This window comes from Camelus dromedarius, chromosome 7 (genome assembly GCF_036321535.1).
Source record: "Camelus dromedarius isolate mCamDro1 chromosome 7, mCamDro1.pat, whole genome shotgun sequence".
Taxonomy (NCBI): Eukaryota; Metazoa; Chordata; class Mammalia; order Artiodactyla; family Camelidae; genus Camelus; species Camelus dromedarius.
This window is the reverse complement of record NC_087442.1, coordinates 6,687,914-6,709,609: the sequence shown is the minus strand read 5'-3', so window position 1 is coordinate 6,709,609 and position 21,696 is coordinate 6,687,914. Positions and strand designations below refer to the sequence as shown.

General features: G+C 43.7%; 1 protein-coding gene across 3 annotated transcripts in view; it reads left to right on the top strand.

Moving 5' to 3' along the window:
* The window catches only part of CNTNAP2 (contactin associated protein 2), a 1,833,097-nt gene that overhangs the window by 1,684,679 nt on the left and 126,722 nt on the right, over positions 1–21,696 (top strand). The window lies entirely within an intron of this gene.

Below are 21,696 nucleotides of genomic sequence, written 5' to 3'. Positions count from 1 at the left end.
CTGCTTTTACCTGTTGCACCATCTTTTTCCCCACTCTCTCAGACGCCTGAAGCTTATCATGTCTCACAGAAAAGGTTATTTTGGTTTATCTGACCTACTTCCTTCACTACTCCAGCACAGTGTGAATAACTTGTTTTTTTCCTTCCTCTGTGAACGCTTCACCTTAAAAATCCTCCGTATGCAAAGCTTCCCCAGAATCTCAGACTCTGGGTTGTAGACTTTCCACGCACAAAGGGATGGTTTTATTATGACACTCCAGTTTTATTTCCGGTTCACTGACTGTCCCTACCCCCTCACACACACCCCCACCAGTGTTTACAATGAAGAAACCAGCCTGGGAGACACCATGACTAAAACATGCCGCAAGGAGGTCTCCCTAGGAACTCAGCCGAAGATCAAGGCTGCAAAGTGTCGCTGCATGCTCCAGAAGGAGTTCCAAATAGATACCTGTCAGGAGGAAGAATGGCAGGGGGCCGCTGTTGTGTCAGTGGAGTGGAGTGTCATTTGGCAGGGTTCAGCCGCCTCTCCGACCCCGTCTGGATTCGGCTGGTTGCTGGGGGACATTCAGGTTGCAGAGGAGAGCCACGAGCCCCGTCTCTTTTCAAGCACTGGTGGATGTCAAATTCATAACTTGATGTGGCGTTTACGCTTGGCCTCTGGCAGTGAATGCCAGTGGGCATTTTCAGGAGAGGTCTTTCCTAGGAAACTGACAACATGACAGTTACAGCTTATTGGGCAATCGATCAAATGGGGCGTAAACAAGGTCCTCTCCTAGTGACAGACGTCGCTGAGTCTAGCTCAGTGCCTGGCACAGATTAGGTGCTGCAGATTATGTAGAGAGTAAACCATACCCGCCTTTAACTAGAACTCAGGTGCCACTCAGCAATCCCGCAAGTCCAAGATTAATATGGTTTATACTATAACAGGAGAAGGATGGTTTTATAGCATTTTATCAACGTTGTGTTTATTGGCTTTTAATTAGTGGCATGCTTTTGTTTTAAACTACGCCGTCTGTCACCTCACTTAAACAAAGTGATTATCTTGCCATTTCACTTTTGCAAAATAATAGTCAAAGTTAAAAAGAGCTCAACAATGAGTTTTTAAGGACAGTGTAATGGAAGAGACCTTTTTCAGCTGTGGAATTTTGCAGGGTTAATCCTCACGCTCTCCAAGAAAATACCTTGTTTGTCCGGACTGAGTCCCATGGGTTGAGGAAGCTGGTGCAGAGATGGGGGTGAGGTGAGTGGGAGAGGAGATTCCAGGTGATGGGCTAAATAATTCCATTTCTGGGTACCTTTCCCCAGATGAGTCTGGAGGACGAGTAGGTCAAGAAGGCTTCCCTCCTGACAAATTCCACCAACGGGAAATCTTTGGAATGTACCGGCACCTCTTTAAATATTAAATATCAGGTACCTGCCACAGTGAATTAGAGAGTGACCTCAAGAATGGGAGAGGGGTGGACAATGTTAAGGGCTTTTGAGGCATAGAAAGGCAGAGAAATCCAGATAACAGGAGCCAGAGGCCACAGAGAATCCAGGGGACTGAGAGGCGGCTGAGGGTTTGGGGTTGGGGGGATCTGCTTCTAATGCTCAGGGTTCTTCTGGTTACAAATGACAGAAAACCCATTCAGAATTCATTTGTAGGGATAATTCCTAGGGCAGGCTATAGATTTAAGAAATGGAAAACCAAAATTTTGAAAGAGAATCCAGGGAACTTAGCAGATTCAAAGACTGGACCACCACTGAGTGCCCCCCGCCCTCTCTCTCCCTCTCCCTGCCTCCATCCCTTCCCCCCTCCATCAGCTATGCTGGGCCACCTCCCTCTGAGCACTGGATTACTGGATGAATACCTCTTGCTGCAGGCCACTTATTTCACATACCAAGATGTTGCCAGTGACTAGGTTCTTTTCCTGCCGCAGAAAGAACTCAGAGACCAGACACAGAGGTTAAGAAAGAAAGTGGGGATTTATTAAGGGATAGATGGTACACTCTCAAGGGGAGAGCGGGCAGACTCAGGTGAGCAGCTGCCCTGAGTTTCTTTGGCAAGTTGACTACATAGGGTATAAAAATGAATGGGTGGAATAGTCATTGGGGAGGGAAGGGTTTGGGGTCATACTCTCTGATTTTCATCCCAGCTCCACTTTCCCAAAGGGAGGAGGGATTTTTGTCCTCATTTAGTCTGGATCAGAAGTCTCACAGTGTCGGTGCATGATGGGTACTGCTGACCTGCAAGGCTAATTTTATTGTAATGAGGGCGTAATGAACAAAAGGTTGCATTTGGACACTGGAGATTCCTGTTTTTTCCACCTTTCTTTGTTGGCCTCCAGAACACTTGTCACCCCTAAATGTGTGATGTGACCATTTATCAGCCCAGAGGTTCCTGCTTTTCTTTCTCTGCCCAGGGACCCCTGTTATTTGCACGATGTATGGTTTCCTTCATTTGGTCCCTGCCCCTCCATTTCTGCCCAATTCCTGCCATATGGCCTGCATCCCCCGTTCTCTGCTTATGTCTAGCTGTCTGCCTGCTCTAACAGTGGAGCACAGACACTGAAGTACTGGGCTCACATCTTCCCAGTTTTGCTACTAGAAGGAAGGTCTTAGTTTCTTGGTTCTCAATTTTAAAATCCCTGGAAGGTCTCTGATTGGCCTGGCTTGGGTCACATATTCACCCTGTCGTGGGGAGGGGGGAGTAACGACTGATAGCCCATAATGAAACCTCATGATCAGAGTGGGGAATTGGCGAGAATCCTCCAAGAGAACAGGAATACAGTTCCAGGAAAAGGAAATGTGATGGGTGTGAGAAACATTGGCTCCATGGCACTTGGAGGTAAAGGACGAGACAGAAGCAGGAATTATTCTCAAAGGCATGGGACAAATTCAGGCACAGAACCTGTCCCCAGGGTGTTGGAAAGTTCTGTCCTCTCTTCTGTCATACAATTGATGCAATTGTACTGAGACTTCCAGATGCATTTAGAAAGCCAGACACCTCAACCCATTTGATTCCAGCCTGGAAAGACTTCATGGTCTGGGGCACAGTGGTCTTTCTCAGCCTGGCCTCTCTAATCCAGCCCGGATGAAAAGCAAAGGTAGAGATGGTGGAGGAAGCAGAGATATGGTGCCTTCTTACAGTTGGAGTCCAGCCAACTCCCTCTTTCCATGACCTGCTTCCTTGCAGGGAGGGAAGGCTGCAGAACGTGGAAGTAATTCCAAGGGAACCTTTAGAACCCCAGAATCAGTCTATTTTTTTTCCCTTGGAAGCTATCTACAAATCCATCTTGAGAACTTCTACAATCTCAAGAATGTGTGGAAAGAGATATAATGTTAATCATGATTACTTGTGTGTAAAGGCATTATAAATGGTTTTGTTACCAAACCAAATTTGGGTCCACTTTGCCCACATGCAGTAAAGCCAATCTACTGACCCCGGGTTGTGGTGAAGGAAAGTGCAGTGTTTATTGCAGGTGCCAAGGAAGGAGTCCGGGTAGCTAGTGCTTAAAAGGCCTGAACTCCTTGATTTCATTTTTTCTGGTGTTTTCTGTATTTCCTCATTTGTTATTACAAGTACCTGTTGCATTTTTATAGTCTAACAAAAATGTGAAACACACATACATCCTCAACATAGTCTCACAGCCCCCAGTTACAATAAAATATAATGACAGATTATATTTAAATAATTTCAGATTAAAACATACTTCTAATCAAAGAACAAAAGTAAGGCTAATTCAGAGACGAGTTTAAAAGTGCTGTGGAATGATGCCTTTGGAATTAAGGTGAGATTGTATACATGTACAAACATCACATCATTTAGATGATGTTTATCAGTGTCTATAGTGTTTTTAGAAGCAGGTTTGCTTTCCTAGCTGGGTTTGGCTAAAGCTAACATTAGATTAATTTGCATTCCCTGAGCACACACCGTCTGAAATGGTGCTGAGCACTTGAGGGAAATTGACCTTGGATGAAACATTTGCTGCCAAAAAACAAAGTGCCCAATCTCCACGCAGATAATGAAGGACTGACTCTGGGAGTTATCAGACACGTGATCGAGAGCCCGTGACAGCCCTCAAGTGGCGTCGTTTATGAAAACTCACGGTTGCACCGGCGATGATAGCTAAAGGCTTAATGCCAGTCAAAATGTAAAACCAACCCCGAGCAGGCAGAGAGCACCTGAAAAATACTGTCTGCAGTGAAAAAAAAAAATGTGCCAATTGGCCCGAATGCAAGAACTGAACATTACAATGAATAATTTCAAAGTCTCATGTTTCAAAGCCTTTCTTCTTCCTTTCCTGCCTGCCGTCCCTGGCTTCTCCCTTCTGTCTTCTTTCCTTCCTTTTGCCCCAACCACATGGCGCAGGGGATGTAAGGTGGTGTACAGGGAGTGCATAAAATGAAATTGAGAATTAAAAAGCCTCAAGACAAGGGGGGAGTGGAATCCAGGTATCCAGTCAGAGGGTCTTCCCCACTTGCAGAAGTTTGGCTCAAAACTTCTTGGTGGCCAGAAGTCCACCATCGATAAAGATAAAATATCCCAGCTCCTATAGAAAATTTCACTTTTCTTTTTTAATCTACCGTGGATTCTATTTACTGGCTTAGCAAGCTGCCCATAGCTGGGTCCACACAGCATGATGGTGGCTCCACTTACGGATGCTGACAGTGGCCCAGGCACCTGCTAGCACTTGACACACGTCCTCTCCTTGAGTCCTCACAAGAAGCTCATGAGCTGTGTCCCATGGTCATCCCCATTTTAGAGACGTGGAGACTGACGCTCAGAGAATGTGATGTAGCCCACCCGTTAGAGAGCAGTGGGCAGCCGAAGCCTGGATGAGCCTTGGTCTATCGCACTGAAGTTTACACATGCTCTTAACCACTCCTGAACAGAGAGATGTCTGCAAGGATGGTCATAACAATTTTGGAAGTGGATACCTCTGGCCAGTAAGAAATTGAGTGATGCTGCTGTTTCGTGATTATAAGATAGTTCAAAAATATGCAGAAGCACAGAGAATAATAAAACTGCAGTTAATGTAGTCATCATCCAAACAGTAAAAATTTGGACATTTGGCTATATTTCTTCAGATTTAAAAAAAAAATGCAGTGATGTTTGATGGCCCTTGTCCTCCTCATTACACAGCAGGTCCCGAGAAAGGTGACCTTCACCAGTATTTCTGCAACAAGTGTGTTTTTCACAAACCTGCTTGTTGGAACGTTTCCTTAGGAAAGTCAGGCATAGCTTACAAATGGATTTCAGCCCAAACAGCTCTGTAGGCAGTAGAGTGGAACAGGAGGATGGGAGATGAAGGAGACAAGGGCTGAGGTGATACAGCTTTCTGATGTTCTGGCCTGATCCAAGGATAAAACTAGCTCCAAAAAAAAAAAAAAAAAGAATTAACTACATGCTCTTTGAAGAGCTATCACATATTTGGGGGTTTTATGGAAGATGATAATGGAGGGTTTGGGGCTATATTCTCTGGCACAGATACTCAGAATCCATATTCTCTAAAAATCAAATGAACAGATGGTAAAGATGTATCATTTTGGCTTTCATCTAACTGGAGGGTCATCCCATCTTTGCCAAGAAGCAGCTCATACAGATTTCCAGCAAGCAAAATGCGAACTTTCTTAAAAAAATAATTCCAGGTCCTCAGGAACAAATAATAATTAAGTCCCCCAATTTTTATATTAGAAACAGCATGACTTTGATTGTTTTCAACAGGAATTTTCAAAACAGATGTTCCGCCAAATCACTGAATTCTGTCTCTTAAAATAAAGATGATAATTTCTTACCTGCTGTTGATAAGAATTTCAACCAAACTGTATAAAAACAACTACATCAATTGCTCATTGAGTTATATACTGACTCTGAATCCTAAAAATGCTCACAGAGGTATTACCAACAATAGCAGGGAGCAGTGCGTTAAATGCCAGGAATCGAGAAAAAGACACAGAGGCTGGGATGACACCAGTTGCTGTGACAAATTAACCCTAAAAAGTCAGGGGTTAACCCAATAAAAGTCTGTCATATCAGGTATATTTTTAAAAGGAAAGTCCATCTAGAGATTATCATGCTAAGTGAAGTAAGTCAGACAGAGAACGACAAATATAATATGATATCACCTCTATGTGGAATCTTAAAAAAAGAAAAGACACAAATGAACTTATTTACAAAACGGAAAGAGATTCCCAGACATAGAAAACAAAGTTGTGGTTACCGGGGGCAATGGAGGGGGTGGGTAGAAGGATTGGCAGATACTTTATGTACAGAATAAATAAGAAACTGTATAGCACAGAGAACTATATTCAATACCTTGTAATAACCTATAATGAAAAAGAATATATATATATATATATGTATAACTGAATCACTGTGCTGTACACCAGAAACTAATACAGCATTGTAAATCATCTGTAGTTCTTTATTTTTTTTAAGTTTACAATTTAAAACAATGGAAGTCCTGTGGTGCATAGCAGGGATGAAATCATGCTGGGTGTGATCTCTGAGGACCGACCGCTGCCACCCTTGGCAGTGGGAGTAGTTCCTGGATCAGACCAAATTCCTGTCCAGGGTTTGCAGGGCTCCCCACGGCTCTCCTCTGAACTGCGCGTGGGTGATAATGCCTTCCTTGAAGCTGTGCAACTTTCAGGGACCGTTTCCTGCAGGTGTCGGTTGCCCTGAGGATTGTTTTACACTCACAAGCCTTTGCAGACCTGTGATTTCTTTGCCATTACAGTTCCTTCAAAGCCTGAGTTGGCTCTGATCTGTTTGCTTCCAGTCAGCTTCATGTACCAGTGGACACCCCTTAAATCCTTTCCTAGACATGACTCTTGGCTCTGCATCATTATTCACTTCCAAGTACCCATGCTCTCTCTCAAGGTCATGGCAGCTACCTTGAGGCCATCTGAAACAAAAGGTTTAGGTGGGGAGTAAAGACCCTTCATTTTAACTTGGCGCATGAGGCTAAGTCTGTTTGCTGAGCTGAGAAATTTTAATGTGCCTTCGTTGGTCAAAGCTTTTTGCGGTCTTTCTTCTTACTCTCTGGTGTGAGGCTCGGAATTTTTGGACTTTATTCCCATTCGTTGATGTTTGGAAACTGGCCAGCTCTTTTCTGAACTCATCTCTTCCTTAACATGGGCAGCAGGAAGCCACTAATACCTGGGACCACTCTGGCTCTTTCAAAGTACTTTCTGTAAAGCCACAAGTCCCCAGGCACTCAGTCTGCCCTCTGGGTGACGTGAGGCAACAGTTCTACAAAACATTTGCCTGCATACCATCTTTTCAGCCTCTATAATCCATACAGGACCAATGCTGCAAATTTTAGTTCCCACTGCAGCAGTGCTCTGCTTCAAGGTACTCATTTATGTATCAGGTGGGGTTATATTAGCTGCTGTAACAAAAATGTCATAGATTGTGGTGATGGCTTCATGGGTATATAATTAACTCCAAACTCATCAAGTTGTGTACCTTAATTATGCACAGCTTTCTGTAGGTCAAAAATAAATAAAACAGATGGCAACAATGAAAAATTGTGGGAGGAATTTTATTAGCAGTGAAATGAAAAGTAATTCAATCACGGACTCACAGGGCTGCGATGTGTGTTAATTGGCAGGAAACACTGGCAGGCAGGGGGTGCCGCTCTCGGTATGTGGAGGGACGTTCACTTGTGAGGCATTTCAGGTAACATCCTCAAGCCAGGAGAAGCTGTCTCTGTGCCGGAAGGGCCTGGATAATCATGCCACGTGGTGCTCAAAACATTCATACACATCCTCGTTTGACATGCTCAGCCTCATGAGTTGGGGGAAGCTGGTGCTGTTAGCCCCACGAGACAGTTGAGAAGAGAGAGACTGAGGGTGTCCAGGTGATGAACAAGGTCCCAGTGCTCACGAGAGACAGACTCTTATCTAGACCCCTCCTCCAGGGTCACTCGTTGCCTCTTTGTCGCCTTTGGGAGCCATCAAGAGAACCAGGCTCACCCCTGCCAGTTCACCTGATAAACTTTTGATGTGTTTAGGACCTTTAAATAAAAGTAAGTTTTTGGGGCAAGTTTGTGTTTGAAGTCAATCAAGGTAGGAGTGGGAGGTAGTGCTTCTCTGATAAACTGTTTGGACCTGTGTTATGCTTAGAGACTGAGATGGGGAGAAAGCAGCCCAGAAGGTGTCAAGACAGCCTTCTCCGTGGCTCAGAGAATGCCACCTGCCGCCAGAGGGTGAAACGTGCATGCTGTTTTTTACTGAAGTACACTTGAAGTATACATTGAAGTTTACAATGTTGGGTTAGTTTCTAGTATACAGCACAGTGACTCAGTTATACACACACATACTCATATTCTTTTTCATTATAGGTTATTACAAGGTATTGAATATAGTTGCCTGTGCTCCACAGTCGGACCCTGTTGTTTATTTTGTATACAGTAGTTTGTATCCGCTAATCCCAAACTCCTAGTTTATCCCCCCCCACCTCTCTTCCCCTCTGATAACACAAGTCTGTTTTCTACGTCTGTGAGTCTGTGACACGTGCGTGTTAAAGTCTCTTTAGGAAAAGAGGTTGAAGGAGCAAGCTTTTTAAAAATTGTTAGTTTTGCTCATATAGATTATTTGGTTTAAACGTTTTTTCTTAAGAATATTAATGAAGAGGCCAGGAATCCCACCCCGACCCAACACAGGAAAACTCTATAAAGGCAATAATAATAATAATAACAACAACAACAACAATAATAATAATAATAATAGTAGTAGTAGTAAAAACAACCAAGATTTCTTGAGTGTCCCGTGCACCAGTCTCCTTAGCGCTCTCTGTAAATCGTGCTCCTGTGGGATGAATAGCATTATTCCCATTTTACAGATGAATCAGATGTAGAGAGGTCAGTAAGGGGTAGAGTTGAGGTCCAAACCCACATCTGCCTGATTCCCAAGTCCAGACTCCAAACACTGTGATTTAAGTGGTGTTTAAATTGACGATGGATCAGGTGGTCTGGTCAGAGGCAATAGAGGACCTTCCTCAAAGAGGCCAACGCGTCCACCTCACTAAATCAGAAAACTGACTCAGCACAATTTCTAGCCTGTATTGTTAGATAATAAACGAAAGGTGTAGAAAAGTGTACGCCGGGTGATCTCAGTGTTGTGAAATCAGTGACCTATGGCCTTTAACGTGAACCATGAGGAGCGTTTACGCTCAACAAGAGACTAGATATGTAACCTACTGCGATTTATCAAAAATTAGACTCATTGTTGAAATACCAAAATAGATGATCATCTCCTTAGAGAAAGAATAACTTCATGTGATGGGGCGAGAGAACACATTTTTTAAAAGAAATGCCTATTGAGATTTGCTGGAGGTCATAAAAGCACGCCTTTTCTAAGTGGAAGAGAAGTGCGCAGGCCAACGTTCAGGCCAGTGTTCGTGTGACACGAGAAGTTCCCTGTCTGTTCTCCAGGAAGCAGAGCTGTAACCTGTCTTTGCATTTCAGCATCCTTCTCTTCTGTGCTAGCGGGGAGCCTGGCCTGAAATTAAATGCCGAAGCTCAGATGCACTATTTAAAACCATAGGCCTTTATTACCCTTGAACTTTCTGCCAGTAAAAAAACAAAACTAAAAAAGCATACAGATGTGAACACTCCTGAAAACTTTATTATCTGAGGTTGTTCAAGCCTTTATTAAATAAAATAACACTGTCGGGAAGCATTAAATCTTTTTAGGGGTGTCAAAACAAATAAAGGAAGTTGACCTCGCTAGCCAAGGCCCTGCTCTGAACTTACAGTTACCGTAACTCCTTCCCTTTGGCTGAGTTAATGTTTGTCTTCTCTGGGTGATGAGCTCAGCCTTGGTTGTGCACTACAAGTGTGTTTGACAGAAGGGAGGTGATGGCAGGCGTGGTGAAGAGGTCTGTGGAATCGCCAAATCTCTCCCTCCCATTCACTCGCCCTCCGCTGGGCTTCTCAGCAGGTGTGTTACCGCTTCACCTTCTGCTGTAACAGGAGGCTGACACATACATCATTCTGCGGAGGGCATTGGTCAGTGTTATTTTTCTTATGTCGTGATAGTGGTTTAATTCCATAGAAGCTACCTGGAAGGAGAAGAGAGAGGGATGCGTGGACTGGAAACTTGCCCACTAATTTGGTCTGTACATGAGTCAGAGTTTGTTTTGTTTTGTTGTCAGCATTTCCACGTATCCAGGGAAGCCTGCTCACCACTGAGACACACATCAAAAGCTTCACGACCTCATTAGCTTTGTGTAATTTGTCTTTAGGTTGAGTTCTGGGCCATGGAAGGATATTTTAGCAAGTTTTCCTTATTTAATTCTGAACAGAAAGCAGGACTATTGGATGAAGTGTCTCTAAAACAGAAGAACAGGATACACAACTATCAGTGCCAAGGGTTCCTCCCCTGCTGTGCCTTCAAATCAACCTGCAGCTTTAAACTGAGACCACCTCTGTACTTAGCAGTCTGCGCACCGAGTATCTGAGGACACGGTTCCTAGGTGTGCAGTGGAGAGTGTGATGAAAACCCTGCTTAAGATGAAACGTTCTTAAGATGGTTCTGGGCTGTTCCATTAACAGTGCACTTTTCTTATATTAAAATCATATGAAGAGCACTAAGAATTTAACGCGATGACATCTGTTGACGTTATCTCTTAGCCATGTCCAGCGCGTGATGGGAAATCCCAAACAGCAACCATTCCTTAAGCCTGACTTGGGTAAAGTCAGGTGGTCATCAATGCCATTCCATAAGGCTGCTTGGGAAGTGCAGTTAAAATGAACTCAACTTCCTTCAGTATAAATTTGAGGAGAATAGAGGTATACCTCACACCAGTCAGAATGGCCATCATTAAAAGTCTACAAACAATAAATGCTGGAGAGGGTGTGGAGAAAAAGGAACCCTCCTAGACTGTTGGTGGGAATGTAATTTAGTGCAGCCACTATGAGGGACAGTGTGGAGGTTCCTTAAAAAAACAAAAATAGACTTACCCTATGATTCAGCAATCCCACTCTTGGGCATATATCTGGAGAAAACTCTAATTTGAAAAGACACATGCACCCCAGTGTTCATAGCAGCACTATTTACAACAGCCAAGACATGGAAACAACCTAAATGTCCATCATTAGATGACTGGATAAAAAAGATGTCATATGTGTATGTGCGCACGCGCGCACACACACACACACACACACACACACACACACACACACACACACACAATGGAATATTACTCAGCCACGAAAAAGAATGAAATAATGCCATTTGCAGCAACACATGGGCCTAGAGATTTTCATATTGAGTGAAGTAAGTCAGAGAGAGACAAATATCATATGATATCACTTATATGTGCAACCTTAAAAAGATGATACAAATTCTATTTACAAACCCAAAACAGATTCACTGACATAGAAAACAAACTATGGTTACCAAAAGGGAAAGGGCAGGGAGGGATAAATTTTGGGTTAGGGATCAACAGACACACACTACTATATATAAAATAGATAAACAACCAGGACCTACTGTGTAGCACAGGGAGCTATATTCAATTCAATTTCTTTTAATAACCTATAATGGAAAAGAATCTGAAAAGAAAAAAATATTAATGTATGTATATGTATGACTGAATCACTTGGCTGTACACCTGAAACTAACATTGTAAATCAAGTACACTTCAGTAAAAAAAAATTATTTTAAATAAGATAAACTTGAGGATAACAAATATGTGCTGTGTACCTGTTACGTGGATGAAATCCAGGTAGATGATGGTGAGTTGGTGGGGCAGGGAGAATGAATGAAATGTCTCTTTTGCCCTCAAGGAGTTTATATTCTGGGAGGAGAGAAAAGCTGTATACACACTCGATATACATTTCTTCAGATAGGAGAAGCTCATCCACCTGATTCTCCTCCAGAAGAGACTTTAACAAGCCGGTCTCCATATCAGCGTGTCAATTACAGACGGGGGAGACAGAATAGAGTGTTAGCATCTGGGCTGGAAATGAGGCCACAGTGCCCGAAGGAAGAGTTCCCTTTGAGGATGGTCAGAGTCTAAACAGAGACCCCCATGGGTTGGGATGGTTAGATTCAGAAGTTGTACCTAAAACATACATTTTTAAGCATCCTTATTGACAGTCTCTTCTTCCACCTTCTAACTCTGTTCTCTGGCAAGTTACCAAATTCTCTGCTTGCTTATTTGTAGAATGGGAATAAGGCCACCTGTTTTAATGTGTGTGTGTGTGTTAAATTAAAATATACATGAAAACATCTAGCATGGTCTGTCGCCCCACAAAGGTTACTTCCCTTCCTCCCTTCCCAATTCCCTACTCTTTTTTTAAAGCAAAAAGTAATAGCGCAGCTCTCAGGTCGTTTTCAGCAGGGCCTTCAGGACCAAGGTTTCTGTTCCACCAGTTTGCAGCTCAGCCCACGGGGCACATCCTCGGCACCTTGTGTGTTCACAGCGGGCAGCGTGACTGGTGCCCCCGGGAGCCACAGTCCAGCAGAAGAGACCGTCAAGCCCGCAGACGTGAACCGAGGGCCCGCCTAAGTGTGTTTATACTTGTGCTGAGAAAGCACAGAAAAGGGGGGATCTTAATCATCCTGGGGGTGGGAGGACTGGCTCGGAGAAGACTTAGGCATTTGAGCTATTCCTTAACATTTCCACAAGGGGCGGGAGGCCCACGTTATCTTACTTAATTTTTTTACCACAGGGATCCAATATTTGCTCTTCTGCAATTCATAAAAATTATATAGAGGAACCAAAGAAAAAAGAAGCTCAACTGATGAAACTCATCTGATCTGAAACAGAAAAGGGCTCGTAATGAATATGTCAACACTTCCAAGTTTTCCATTTCTTTTCTAAAGCAATTTCGTCTGCAAATGAATTTTGCGCTGCAGGGCTGGACAGGACCTCCATTCCTGTACTGCAGAAAAATGTGTTCACTTCGCTTTACATTTCTTACAGCTCAGTGGGAAGGTGGCTGCAATGCAATTTCTGATCCAGCTTAGGGTTTGAGATGTCAGTTCTCTTTCTTCCTCTAGAATGCAGCCCAAGCTCAGAGAGTTCATTTTTCCCCCCAAACACATTAAATCCATAAATCATCTCCCGAGAAAGAAGATAAGGTTCCTGGATTTCTATTTTGTCTGGCATGAAAACTGAAGTCCAATCTGGGAGGCACGATGCCGTTACATCCATCTACAGTGCGCTAAAATCACTCTCAAAGATGGTAATTCTCAAAGCTATTTTTTTTAGTACAATAGGCAGAACGGTTGTTTCTCATGCACGGGTAACTGAAAGCAGGTTCCTATCTCACAGAAGTGTATCTTCTCTTGGAAAAATAAATGTATCTCCACATGCAGTCTGAGGTTCTGAAGGGTTACACTCTGCCCTTCTGCTTGGCAGAGGGAGAAGTCTGCGCGGAGGCTGAGTGTGAGAATTTTGATGGACCGGGTGGCCTGGAGCTGGTCCTGAGCTAGTGTTAAAATGCCCTCTAGTGGTCGTTAGCCATAACCGGCGCTGAGCGTGGAGGCAGGAAAACTTCCAAGGGAAGCTAGTGTAGGTGAGGTTTCTACAAACTCCCGTCCAGCCCAGGGTCACGCGTAGAGCGTGGGTCTTTTGCATCTAATATGAAATGCTGGGGTGGCAATGGGATTTAGTGTTGCTTGTACAAATGGGAGCTTGCCGTGCCTTTGAAGGTTCAGCCCAGGAATTTTCTCCCACTTGTGCTTCTCACAGCTCTGTCCCTGAGCCCTGGGCACCAGAGAGCATCAGGAAGTGTTTGCTGAGTGACTGAATAAATGAATGAAACATGTTCATAAATAGTGGGTTCTGCGCACACTTGCTGCCTGTGAGAGTGCATGGGTTCTTGGTGCTTTCTCAGGTGCACTTGATTTGCATGCTTCCCTGTCATCGCTTAGTGACCTAAAAGCATTGGCCCTACTCTAACAGCTTTGAGATGAGGGAATATGATCCAAATGCTGGAGGGGATGGTAATGAAAAAAGAAAACCTTTGTGGGTCAAAACGAGGGTCTGAGCTGGTGGTTCAAAAGTGAAGATGAAGGAAGAGCATCAGAAAGGAAGTGGATGGATGGATGTATATGCATGACTGGGACATTGTGCCGGACAACAGAAACTGACACAGTGTAACTGACTGTATTTCAGTTTAGAAAAAAAGGAAGTGGAGGTCAAACAGGTGTAAATATAACAGTTGAGTAAACACTGCCACCCGCTCAGGCGTCCCTCCCTATATTGTCACCCCAGCCACCAGCAGAACAGACAGAAATGAGCCCCCCCCAGCCCAGCCTGACTCCTGATTCCCTGGGAGAATGACACCTGGGAGGATCTGGATGACCAACCCCGTAGCATCTCTGTGCTTCACAAGTGCACAGGGGTGCGGAGTGGCTGACAGGTTTTGGTAGCCTCTGACCTCCGACGTTCAGATCATCTCTGAAAATCCATCTTGCTACCAGAGATGGATGTAAAGAGGGATGGGGTCGTGCAAATCAGAAGATCTGTAAAAGGAGAGGTAGCAAAATGGGGGCAAGGAGGACACCAGGCGGAGGCGACACTGGGGCGCCTTGCTCTCCAACCATTCCCAGTATTTGGTGCACTTGCTGTGGGCATCATGCCAGCCTAGCTTGGCAGCGGCATAGGACCCGGGCAGACGAGGTGGGGGAGCTCAGATTTTGCAGGCACACAGACTGCTGGGCTTTACCTCTCAGGAGCTGTGTGTCCTTTTAGGCAATGTAACTTCATCTGGTGCCTCAGTTTCCTCAGCTGTGAAATGGGATGAATAAAAAGTATGTCCCCAAGGGGTTGTTTGCAGATTTTTTGAAATAATATGTGTAAAGTACCAAAGGTGGGATCTGACCTGGAGTTGACTCTCAAGAAATGTTGGATGCTACACTGATGATGATGATGATAATGATAATGATGAGATATTGAGGTGGAAGAAGACGACCAAACTTTGGGGGGATGCTCTCTGCCCTTTTCCTCGTCCCAAATCCTTTCAGTAGCATATCCTTTCTTCCCAAGACAGCCAAGGGAATCCAGGCAGAATGGCAGGCACCAAGCCTTCTCTAGAAAATTGATTAATTAAGAGCTGGGATTTGGGCGAAGTACAGAGTGGGTCTGGGGTCACCATGAGGTTCAAAAGAGACTCCCCCAAGCCTTTTCCAGAGTGGATTTGAACACAGCCTCCAAGTCCGAAGCTAAATCTAATAGGCTTCCAGGCTGAGAGTTATCTAGGTCCATTTTGTTACAGCTTTCTCTCTCTCTGTCTCTGTCTGTCTGTCTGTCTGTCTGTCTCTCTCTCTCTCTCTCTCTCTGTCTGTCTGTCTGTCTGTCTCTCTCTCTCTCTCACACACACACACACACACACACACACACAGGACATGCTGGGTCACAGGAGAAGTGAATGCTTTCCTTAGATCGCTTACCTCATTTCTCCTCATCTTTCCTGTTTCCCACTCCTCATCACCTCTACTAAACTCTTCCACCCTCCCCGCATTCCACTTCTTGGAATGGGCTCCAAATGTAGCCTTAAAAAAACTTCAGCATTTCCAGGGAGCAGAGCTCTCCTGCTTCTGTAAATCTGCTTCTGTAAAGCAGAACTGGTCACCAAATTGAGCCTTCAGACCCATGGCATTTACCCCGTATTCTGAAGTCACTCTGTGGATAATGATTTTCCTGATACACCTTTATGCTTTCACCTGGAGCAGAATCTAAGTGATGCGATTATCATTGCTCTGATAATGACAGTTTTTAGACTTCATCTTGAATATTGTTATGCTGCCAAAACCTACTGGCAAAGTAATGCCAATAGAGCCTCTGTACTAAAAAGAATGTGTTTGCTGAGTTGTTTTTTTTTTTTTGATATTAAGGGCTTTAACTATATTACATTTAAAATCCATTGAACTGTAACCTTTTCAGCCACACAAAATGAATTCATTTTTATTATTAGTCTTTCTCTGCCATTACAGTGTCACGATTGCAGAAGGAACTGGGTCAATGTACATTTTATTGAAAGATCGTTAAAGAAACAAACTTAAACTCTTTTAAATATTGAAGCAAGTGCCTTAAAAAATCAATAAAGTAAGAGCACCTGGGGTTGCTTTACCTAAACACCCCACATATGAGACTCATTCCACAATCAGGATTTGAGCAAACGTGTAAACCTAGAAGACCAGCCAATGAGGAGGAAAATTCTGTTTCATTAAATAGGTTTGGAACTGTAATGTCTCTAACTTTAGTCTGATTAGACTTACAGCATTTAAATTTTTTCTCAGTATTTTAAAATCACTGGGGAGGAATGAATGCCATTTACTTAGGAAAGCCATTCGCTCACTAGAATGACAGTGGTAGAAAGTGCAGGTTCATTTCTTTAAAAATAGCAAACACCGGCTTAGGCTCTAGTGACAGGGAGTCCTAGGGTTGCAGGAGCTGGGAGGTACTCCTTCCAGCCACGCTCAGCCTGGTATCTTGCACATAATAACGTGTGTTAAATTGAAACGCTTCCACTGATTCTGTGGACTTGGATCAGACACAAGCCTCTTGGTGCTCAATTTCCCCAGATCTGGGTAGAACAATATCCTTTTCTAACTCCCTTCCCGGGGTATGAGAACAAAGATGATGGTCACAAACCACTTCACGTTCTTCCTTATACACTATAACGCAGATTGCAAACTTGAGTCGTAAAATTTGCTTGGAATAATTATAGAATCAGAATGGTCCTTAGAGGACATTGAGTCCAACCTCTGACCCAACTTAAAATTACCACCAGTTCCTGCCTGACATCACCAGGTAAGAGAAATGTGCTATTCTTTTTTGCTCTTTTATTGAAGTATAGTTGGTTTACAATGTTGTGTTAGTTTCAGGTGTATAGCAGAGTGATTCAGTTATACACATTATATGTGTGTGTGTGTATGTATATATATATTCTTTTTCAGATTATTTTCCATTATGTTATTATAAGATATTGAATATAGTTCCCTGTGCTGTACAGTAGGTCCTCATTGTTTATCTGTTTTATACGTAGTAGTGTGTATCTGTTAATCCCAAACTCCTAATTTATCCCTCCCTCCCCAAAACATGCTTTTCCTTCTAAAATACCATTTATTGATTTTCAAATTATAAAATTAAATATATTGACTGTGGAAAGTTCAGAAAAGAACAGAGAAGAAAATTAAGTTTGCTTGTGGGTCCCCTTTAAAGCCACTCTTTAAATTACTGTTTCTGTAAAACCACAGGTGGTTTTACGTGTCCCATAACTTCATAGAAATGGACTCACGGAGCATGCAGCCTTTCATGTCTGGCTCCTTTTGCTCTGTGTAGTGGTCCTGAGATGAATCCTTGTTGCTGTTGTGTGTGTGTGTGTAGTTGTATTTTAATTGCTGAGTAGTGTTGCATTCATGAATGTACAGCTGACCCTTGAACAGCCCTTGGATTTGAACTGCACGAATCTACTTATGCAGATTATTTTCAGTAGTAAAACAACCTGAGATTAGTTGAGTCCAAGGATGCAGAACCGAGGATACAGAGGGCCAACTACAGAGTTATACTTGAATTTTCGACAGTGCAGAGGGTTGGCATCCTTCACCCCGTGTTGTTTAAAGGTCAGCTGTACCAGTGTTTGTTCGTTCACTCCCTTTTTGATGGACATATGGATCACTTCCAGTTTCGAGTTACTGTGAACAAACCTGTTATGAACATCTGCCTGCATCTGTATATTGTGGACGTACTTTTTTCATTTCTCTTGAGTAAATGTCTGGGGATGGAATTGATGGCTTGAGTGGTAAGCATATGTTTAAATTTATAAGAAGTTATTTTCTATGTAATGTTCCCTCCAGCAAAGCTGGAGTGTTCCATTTGCTCCACATACTCACCAACACGATGTTGTCACTGTTTTTAACTAGAGCCATTCAAGTGGGTTTGTAGTGGTGTCTCATCTTGGTTTTAATTTTCATTTCCCTGATGACTAGTGAGGCTGAGCAACTTTTTATATGCTTTTTGACCATTGGTAAATCTTTTGTAAAGTGTTCAAGTCCTTGGCCCTTTTTTATTGGACTGTTTGCCTTCATATTACAGAGTTTCAAGAGTTCTTTACATATTCTGGAAATGATTCTGTTGCCAAATGCATGCACTGCGAATCTTCTCCATTTTCTCTTATACCCATTTCCAGTCATGCTTTTGCCCTCTCCTGTGAAGCGCTTCTCATCAAGACCATCCATGACCTCTTCACTACTAAATCCAGTGCCTGATTTTTGGTTCTTGTATTATTCCACTTAAAGGCAGTATTTGATACAGGCAACCCCTTGACTTTGAGGCCATCACCCTCTCCTTGCTTCCTCTTAACCTTGTTGGCCCTTCTGCTCAGTCTCCTTTTCCTGACCTTCAGATGGTGTACTTCTGGGCTGGTTTTAGTCCTTTTCTCTTTTCTGTTTTTATCAACTTCCCTGGTGATCTCACCCAATGTCATGGCTTTAAATTTTAATCTAGATGCCCCAGACTTCCAGCATCAGCTGTGGGCTGCCTTAGCACTTCTCACTTTCCAAAAGACTCTCCGTAAAACACTCATCTATTCAACAGTGTCTGGGTGAGCCATCTGTTTCCTGCCATGACCCCAACTGACACCCCATGCTTGTTTGGAACCTATATGCAGCCCTGTGAAGATTCTTTTTAAAGGCGTCTTATCTGGTTCAGCCATAGCCTCTAAACTATATTCATTTTAAAACTGTGTTCTGTTATCAGCTCACTCTGCAAAGACTTTTAGAACCGTTTGCCCAGAGTTAGGCCAAAATGCGCAGCTTGAGAACACAGTCCTCCATGACACTGCCCTTGCTTCCGAACAGCCACAAGTTCAGGGGTCCCAGACCACCCTCACTTCTGACCAGCTTGCTGGAAATTCAGGGGTTCCCACTTCTGACCAGCTTGCTGGAAATTCAGGGGTTCCCACTGACCTCTCAGTCTTGATAATTTAGCAGAATGACTCACAGAACTCAGGGAGGTGCTATACTTACAATTACAGTCTTATTACAAAGGATGCAAATCAGGACCATCCAAAGGGAGAGACACAGAGGGTGAGATTTGGGAAGGTCCCAACAGCAAAGCTTCCTTGTCCTCAGGACATGTCACCATCCCGGCACCTTGATGTGTAACAGTCATGCAGACCAGGGAAGTCCTGCATCCACGGGTCTTTTGGCTTTTGTTCTACAGGCATGATTGATTCACTCATTGGCTATGAGGTCCAACTCAATCTCCAACTCTTGATCAGATCACCTTGAGCCACAGTGTTCACCAGTCTTCTCTCTGGTAGAAATTCACCCCCTCCCCAGGATTTCAGGGGTCCTCTCTGTTTCTAGGCTCTTTCTTCTGTGGTTACTCTCTCCATCCAGTGTGTCCACACAGCATGAAACCCGCCAGCTTCTTTGGTGTGCAAGCACATAAACACTACAGGCGTTCACTGAACAGCAGCCTTTGTTGAACATCTCATGGTCATGGGGAGGAGTACACAGCACGTTGAACTCTTCGACGACAAGCGGCTGAATGTCACACGTTGGAGATCTGTGTCCTCCACTGTCACCTTACCCATCCCTCTGTAGAGGTTTCCCACAGCCCTCGCCCCAGGCAGTGCCAGGCTTTCTGCTTGCTCCCTGAGTCCTTCTCCTGGGCTCCCACCTCCTTCCTCACCTGCCTCCAGGTCTCCCCACTCTGATGTGCAATATGAGCTTGACTCTTCCTAAAACAGGATCCAAACTTTTAAGCCCAGAGCAATCAGGTTCTCAGCAGACATAAAACTTGAATCTGCCCTTCCTGTTAAAAAAAATTGCAGTTACAAACACCAACAAGTTGAGAGGGGTGCTACACCAGAGTAACAACAGAAAATGTGACCCCAGCCGTGATTGGATCAAGTCCAAACCTTACCCCCGGCATTCAACCCCTCCGCCATCTGTATCCTTTATAACCTGCCATTGCCGACTGTCATTTCTCTCCAGAACACACACTAAGGACCAACGAGGCTGTCATCTCAGCCCCTCTACAGAGAATTGTTGTACGTATTCCTCTTTCAAAGTGCCTCCACCTGCCAAGCTAAGTACCAAGCCTAATGGCGGGTATCCTCCGTATCATGCGATTTAGAATTCGGAGCATGACTTTACCTTTGATTTTCATATATTGTTTTATAACATTATTCCCTAATTGTGTTATAAGTCTTATTTCCAAGATGAGAGTCTGAGCGCCTTGAGCCCATCTGGGAGCATCTCCTTCCGCACATCTTCAGCTTCACTCCGAACCACAAGGTGGCTGGACAGCAGAGTGGCCCAAAAGCCTTTGTGTGGTGTGGGGAGGTGTTAGGCATCAAGTCATTTATTAAATACATGCCTAGGAGGAGATATAGGCAGGCGGGTAATTTGAGTCCGATGCCAAGGTCTCCTCCTTCCCGCAGGGAATTCCCCTCAGCAGTCGGGTCGCCCCTGACAATCATCTGCCTGTGCCCAGGTGGCCTGGGGGATGGGCAGGTGTCACCTCCTCAGGAGCACATGCCAGCACATGCATCCAGGTGGTGCAGCCAACCTGCGCACTTCCGAAGATGTGACTGGCCGTATACCTCTGGGAGAGGCTCTTCTTCAAATAAAGTCCTCGTATCTGGACCAGAGACAGCCAGGGCCGCACGCTGAACACTTGGCAATCAGAGTAGCCACCCACTTTGACACCAACCAGTCCCAGCCTCCGCAGATAAACAGCAGAGCATCAGTAACGTCACACACGCCAGCAACAGTGGCTTCCCTGTTCGGAGACTCACTAGACAGACGGTCCTATACATCATTTTTGCTGACGGCTCTATTAAAACTTCCCCCATACTACTCCCCCAGGAACTTGCCTGGAACCAAACTTAAACAGCCAACCCCTGAAAACACATGCTTGACAAACCAAGATTACAGAAGCCAATGAAGACTGAAATAGAAAAGGTCTCAGTCAGATTTATCATCTTGACACTGTTTCTGATCATTGTTCTCATTCATAGTTCTTCATTCTTGTCATTTAATTAATAAAACAATTTAGCGGTCACATTCTGTAATTTTAGCAAAATAGGTGTTAACACCTATTTTCAAAATTGATCATTTCTAATTTTTTTTAACTTCTCTTCTTTGTCTTCCTCCTCCCTTTTCCCACCCATTGATTTGTTTTTCCTCAGTCCTGGAAAGTCATTTTACACATTTTATGAAAATGTGCTTTGCCTTGAGCTTTTCAGGAAAATACGACATATGGAATGAATTTAATTGACACTAATTGTGTTCATTATTATCTAAACCACCCACTATGTGTAATCATTAAATTTGATGGTTATTAAAGCGATTTTAAATGTAAAAGCGTGTAAAAACCATGAGCTATCCTCACACTAGCTTTGTAAGGAGGAAACTGGAAGTATAGTCGCTAGATGCTGGCTCAGATGTTGGTTTTTGATGCTTTATAATCGTCTTCTGAATTGTCACGTACAAGTCGAAAGACAGACCTGAAAACCCTAAGTATGTTCTGGCCAGATTCTCTGAAAAAGATACGTATCATTTGGGCCCTTCCTATTAGAAAAGTCTTCGAAATTAACTGTATTTTTAAAATGCTCTATCAGCTATGAAACGAGAGTTTCTCCTCTGCTTCTTTGACATCTGTAAACGTTATACAGATTTATTGATACAAAGTCAGTTTTCTTTTTCAGACGTTTCATGCTTTAAATGGTATCCAGTG